General features: G+C 44.5%; 1 long non-coding RNA gene across 1 annotated transcript; it reads right to left on the minus strand.

Annotated features, from left to right (window-relative positions):
* Positions 1-3,251: 3,251 nt before the first annotated feature.
* On the minus strand, positions 3,252-4,741 carry LOC137224377 (uncharacterized). The gene is made up of 2 exons (XR_010943320.1): positions 4,566-4,741; positions 3,252-4,313 (listed from the first exon to the last, which is right to left on the minus strand). It is a non-coding gene; the product is annotated as an uncharacterized lncRNA (long non-coding RNA).
* Between the last annotated feature and the right edge of the window lie 2,025 nt (positions 4,742-6,766).

The raw sequence follows: 6,766 nt of genomic DNA on the forward strand, positions 1-6,766 counted from the left end.
GCCATGAAAGAGGAATAGAAATACTGGGGAGTTTCCATCTCTTGGTAACGTCAGGCCACTGAAGGAGACTGCCTACCTGTGCAGTTTTCCTTTGCAGGTGACTTTTTCCCTGGGATGAGTGAGTGCTTTTTTGAACCCTAACCAAAGAGTTCTTTGGAAGAGCAGCCTCAGTGCCCCCGGGGACTGAGAGGCTGAGGCTGCAGGGTGGGTCCTGGTCCCAGGAGCACATTTCTTCCGAAAGATCACGCTGGGGGGCCTTCTACCAGGAACACTTCTGTGCCTTCTCCTGGCACCACCCACGCTCAGCCAGCTGTCTTACTTTCTCAGAAGCTAGAGAACAATCTGGAAGGGCCAATTTTGTGAGTTTTCTCCAACCTCGCAGATGAATTCAACAAAACCTTTAGCAGAGTACAAGAAATTCTGACCCACCTCCCATCTTTTTTAGGGAAGTTCAAAAAACAAATCAAACATAAAGTAATGGCATTCTTACCATTCACCTTCCGGACATGGTTACTGGCCTTGCATAGCTTATGTTTGGTTTTTGGTATGAGCTGCTACTTCCAAAGGGAAGCCCTCACCCCAGGGGACTGCTCTTAAGTAATATTCAAAACCACCATCCCTAGAGAAGCCAGTAGGATTTATTTTCTAGAAGACCCAGTTTCTGAAATGAGAGGCCTGTGTAGCCCATCATAACTCCTCCTGTAGGCTTTGCTCCCTTCACCCTTCCCTAAGGCATCAATTAAAACCATGTCAAAAAACAAAAGCAGAAAATCCCATTCAGTTTGGCAATAATAACAATAATAATAATAAATGTATTTTTCATGTATCTGAAATCCAGTAGTAATTGGTGTTGCAGGTCAGGTTTGATCCAGCTGCTAAGACAATGCCAGTAAAGTCATCACTCTTGCCTTCTCACAACATGCGCTCCACATGACACGAGCTGCAGCCCACCTGGTCCCATACCCTCCACCCCATGGATACAGCCAAGGTGAGGAATGGGTGCACAGCCTCAGTTACTCTAATAACTTAGCATAAACATAAACCATCCCCGTCTGTTCCAGACCATCCCCCTTTGGTCCCTTCCAGTTAGCTGCCTGGCTTCCAGCTCCAGCCCTTAACGAAGGGAAACACTGGTAATGAACGTGATATCTGCTTTTCCACTGAGGGCTTCTCCAAGCAAGTCACCTCTTCGCATTTCTCTCTAGGCAGCCCATGCAGAGACGAGCTCTAACCAGGATAGGATGAGAATAAGCCCCTGAAAGTAGGGCAAAGACCTGTTTTCCTGTTCAAGTTCCCCAGACGCTCATGTGGACTCCCTTCCTTCCTTGTAGGCATCTGGATTCATGAGCCTCTTCATGTCCCCTTGAGGCCCACTGCGCATGCCTGTGTGATGTGCCCTAGTCTGGGCACCAACTCACCCCACTTCACTCGTAGGCCACATCAGAGCTCAGCCTGACAAGCCCACAACTAAGGCTTCCTCTGACCCTCAGTAACAGCTCAGCCAACCCTGGGAACAGCTCCCATGTTTGTGCTACTTCTGTGAGCTGCATGACTGATGGGTCAATCAAGGTGCAGGTGCTCCGTGTACCTGCCTGAAAATCTGCCCGTCCTCCCCAGCTCTGTCGCTGGAAAATCTCAATCGGCACACATGAGTCCTTTCCTACTGGAGCCCCATATCCACTCCTTGACTTTTTTAAAAATTTATTTTATTTATTTATTTTTTTGGCTGTGTTGGGTCTTCGTTGCTGCCCGCGGGCTTTCTCTAGTTGCGGTGAGCAGGGGCTACTCTTTGTTGCGGTGCGCGGGCTTCTCATTGCGGTGGCTTCTCTTGTTGCGGAGCACGGACTCTAGGCGTTCAAGCTTCAGTAGCTGTGGCACGTGGGCTCAGTAGTTGTAGCTCTCAGGCTCTAGGGCACAGGCTCAGTAGTTGTGGCACACAGGCTTAGTTGCTCTGCGGCACGTGGGATCTTCCCGGACCAGGGCTTGAACCCGTGTTCATTGGCAGGAGGATTCTTAACCACTGCGCCACCAGGGAAGCCCCACTCCTTGACTTTGAAGCATATGCAGCCTCCCCAGGCACAGTGGTACCCCAGGATTCTGGCCCATGAAATTCCCTAAACCAGCCTCCTGTCTATTCTAATCCTAAAACCACTCCTCTTAGATTGACCTCTAGCTCCGTTCAGTATATCCTGCTTTCCTTCCAGCCCTCCTCATTTGCTTTTCCTCCTAAAAGCCAGAATATTTCATTAAAATTTCACACTCTACTGTCCTCTCCTATATTCCCATCCCAAAATTGTTGAAGAAAAATATTTCGCCCCTCCCTTTTAATGTTTAATGTACAAGTACTATTCTTTCCTCTGATCATTAACATGTTTGGAAATCCGGCTTTATATTTTTCACTGCATCTCATTGCTCTGTGGTGCCCGGCACTAGAGAGTATAAGGCTGGCTCGTGATCTGATCCCCATGGTTCTACTTTGCACAAAAGATGTTCGAGACTTTAGAAGGGCCTAAAAAATAAATTTCCTTCCTTTGCATTGAGTCCTTGGGTAACCTTTGTACACACCCGTGTTATTATAGGTGAGCATCAATGCAGGGATTTTCCGAAGGAGATATTTGGATGAAAACAAATATAGTGAGAAAAGGGGGGAATTCCCTGGTGGTCCAGTGGTTAGGACTTCGTGCTTTCACTGCTGAGGGTGCGGGTTCAATCCCTGGTCAGGAAAATAAGATCCCACAAGCCACGCAGCGAGGCCAAAAATAAATAAAATAAAATAAAGGAAAAAAGGGATAAAATATTGCAAGCAGCCTCTTATTTTAAAAAAAAGAAAGAAAAGGAAAGGGAACCCTTGTACACTGTTAATGGGAATGTAAACTGGTGCAGCCACTGTGGAAAACAGTATGGAATTTTCTCAAAACACTAAAACTAGACCCAGCAATTCCACTCCTGGTATATATCCCAAAAAACCGAAGACACTGATTCAACTGATACATGCACCCCAATGTTCATAGCAGCATTATTTACAATTGTCAAGACATGGAAACAACCTAAGTGTCCAACAATAGGTGAATGGATAAAGAAGATGTGGTGTATATATATATATATATATATATATATATATATATATATATATATATATATATAGTGAAATAATAGGCATAAAAAAGAATGAAATTTTGCCACTTTCAGCAACATGGATGGACTTGGAGGGCATTATGCTATGTGAAATAAGTCAGACAGAGAAAGACAAATACTGTGTGGTATCGTTTATATGTGGAATCTAAAAAATACAACAAACTAGTAAATATAGCAAAAAAGAAGCAGACTCACAGATCTAGAGAACAAACTTGTTACCAGTGGTGGGGGGAACATAGGGGCAGGGGAGTGGGAGGTAGGAGCTATTGGGTGTAAGATAGACTCAAGGATGGATGGAAAAACATGGGGAGTATAGCCAATATTTCTTAATAACTGTAAATGGAAAGTAAACTTTAAAAATTGTATAAGAATAAAAATTTTTTTAAAAAAACACAGCGGACACTACCCTTTCTGAAGCTCCAGTCCTGGAATTGGCTCTTGCAGTAGAACTCTAGGCTGGGGAAGAGACTCTTAGCACAGTGTAATTCAGGAGGCAGCCTAGCAGGAAGGGATGGTGGTAACATAAGGACTGAGGGCTTGAGGTGGGCGAGGAAATAGAGTGGCGTGAGGGAGAGAGTCTGTGGAGGATGCTGCCTGCCCACCAGGGGTGGTCACGAATGTGCCTGATGCCCGTGACCATGGCCAGGATCCGTGGCAGCTGACTCGACCGGTACCACCACTCCTGAACCTTCTCCCCCTGGTGCTCTCTGGATGGACTGGAAACGTCCTTGAACCTGAAGTGAACAACTGTTTGACCCTCCTCTGAGTCCCACCTCCCTTCTCTAAGAATGGCCAGGATGTAAGAATCAAGGCAGAAAAGTTTTACTAGCCTTGAAAAGAGTCAAAAAAGTCTGCCAGCCAGAAATGATGTCCAATTATCTCTCAGCCTGTTTGTCAGTCAGCATTTACACAGCTCTCCATATTCACAGCGTGGGGAGCTGATGGCAGTCAGCAGTTAGCAGTCGGAACAGAGAACAAGACTAGGGTCATGGGTCCTGTTTTCAATTCTTCTTAAGATCCTGATTCACAGCCTGAATGAATCAGCCCCGAGCCCATTGCCTACAGGTCGAGGCCTCCTGCACAGTTGCAGGGCCGAATCCAAAACTTGACATCAGCTCCTCCTGGCCTATCAGGCTTGAGTCTGTAGCTCAACGATTTCTCCTTTCCTCTCATGAGTCCTGGCAGACACAACAAACAAATCAAATCCTAAACAAATGAGAATGCCAAAGCTTACTTGACCATTCAAAGATCAATGCAATTATAAACATCTCTGTACTTTCGACTGACTGCTTCATTATTAATATGAAAGTAAAACTTGTTCTGAGCTCTCAGTGTGGTAAGTGTTCTGTAATGGCATTTACTGATATGGCCCTGATATAGAACACTTGGGAACAGATATAATAAATAAAGCATGTTACAAGTATGCTTACTTTAGGTTTGATTACTTTCCAGTTGGACAAGCATGGGTTTGAACGCTGCTTTGCCACTTATTTGAGACGCTTCAATTCTCTGAGCCTCAGCTTCTGCATGAGAAAAACAAGGATATTACACCAACACCTAGGATTGTTGCAAAGATTAAATGAAATAAGATTTGAAACAGGCCTAACAGAACCTGAATCCATTATATTGATTTCCAGATTGTTCCCTCCAATTCTGCCTATGTGGTGGAAGGTAAGCTGGTGATCTTGGCCTGTTAACCTTTTACAATAAATAGCAATAACAAGCAACACACAGAATGTTTACTAATCTAGGTTCTTGACAGAGTACTCATTTAATACTCACAACAATCCCGTGAGGTAAGTACCGTTATAAACCCTGCTTTACAAGGAGGAACACTGAGGTGCAGAGGCCAAACTGAGGCAGAGCTGAGATTTGAATCCGTGGCATTTGACTCCAGGGTCCGTGCTTTCAGCCACTCCACCATTTTGCCTCTCTCATGACCTACCCAGGTTGCTCTTCACAAATCTACCTCTTTTTTAATTTAAGTGATTCATGAAGAGAAACCAGAAACATTCTTCTTTTTTCTCTCATAATTTGATAAATAAATGTATCATTTCCTTCTTCCTGAATGGAAGCCTAAGATCTGTGCTTTGTCTCAAAACGTTCAGAAAGTGTGTTTGATTTATTCATGCTTTGTCCTTAATGGAGAAAAAACCTTGCTGGGTCAAACTAAGCCCATGCATCTCCCACCATCTGATTGTTTCAGAAAGTGCGATCCAGCACTGGAGTTACAGTCGGAATTCTGCCTGTCCTCTGGGAGAGCACAAGAGGCCACAAGATTAAATGCACAGCTGAGGCTGGCAAAGTGGATTGAAGAAACCTGATGTGTTGTTCAGGTTTATACAAAAGCTTTAGAGACAATCTGGCTTTTCCTCTTCATTAAAACAACTGCTCTAGGCAAAGAGGTGCTAGCTCAATATTTCTGTCTATCTGTCTATCTACACCACACACACACATGCACATGCACATGCACACAAACACACACATCTTCTTTTTTGTTTTCCTTATTGTAACTACAGTTATATTGTGATAATTTCCCGTTTAGTCTCCCAAGTGTCCATCATAAATAGAAGAGCCCACTCTCCTCATTGTCTGTGTCCTCAGCAAAATTCCAAACTAGAAACCTAAAATAGAGAATGTATATAATTTAAGTATATGAAAGATTATATTTGATATCTATCTATCTATCTATAATGGAACTGTATTTCAGGCCACAAACTTAGTGGCATAAAATATATAACTTCGTTTAGTCTCTTTATAACCATACTTGGTATATCTTATGTGGAAACAACCTCAGTCGGAAGTTTCCCTCTCCCTCCTAAGTTGCTGGGCCCAGGTATTGGGTAGCAGGGGGCACCTGGTCTGGGTCATTGTCTATCCAATGATGGCTATTCCTCCAATGAACAAAATCCTCATTCCTGTCTGCTATCCCATTGCCCATGCAGGGAGGCTGCAAGGCTCCCAGGGTTTGGCGCTGTCAGAGGTCAGGGCATAGCTCTGTGAGGCTGCCTGGGGCCATGTACCCAGCACTCCGGCACATGCAGGTGTTCCAGGTGACCCTGTGTCTGGCTGCCTCCCCAGCCTTCGAGTGGGTTGGAGGGGCAAGGGAGTATAGATGCTCACCACTTTCAGTGCCTATGATCTCATCCGGTTTTTTTTTCCACTCTTTTCTTCACCTTTTGCCCCAGGCCTCAGCCTGGAGGAGGGAGCAGCCCTTGGTAGCCCCCTGTCAAGGCACACTAGAGTTTAGTTAACCTCCCCTCACCTCCTCTCCAATTCTCTTCTTTTTGCTCGCTCCCTAAACTGTGGATCTTTGGGGAAATGATGAGTTGAAGGGAAGACTCACTCTCTAGGTTTTTTTTATGACTGAGCACTTGCACTTTTGAGAGGCAAAAGACTTTCTCTGCTATAGGAGTTTTAAGCTGAGGTCTGTGTCTCATTGACGGCCACAGGCAAAAGGAAATGGAATGTGAGATACACTGGTCTTTTCATCCAGTCATGTGTACTCATTTAGGAGTATGTGATAAAGGCCTACTATATGTATCCCAACATGATATATACATATATGTTTGTAATACGCAAGAAGTGTATTTACACATATAGGTATGATTCACCCATGTGATTTTAGTCT

This window comes from Pseudorca crassidens, chromosome 5 (assembly GCF_039906515.1).
Source record: "Pseudorca crassidens isolate mPseCra1 chromosome 5, mPseCra1.hap1, whole genome shotgun sequence".
Taxonomy (NCBI): domain Eukaryota; kingdom Metazoa; phylum Chordata; class Mammalia; order Artiodactyla; family Delphinidae; genus Pseudorca; species Pseudorca crassidens.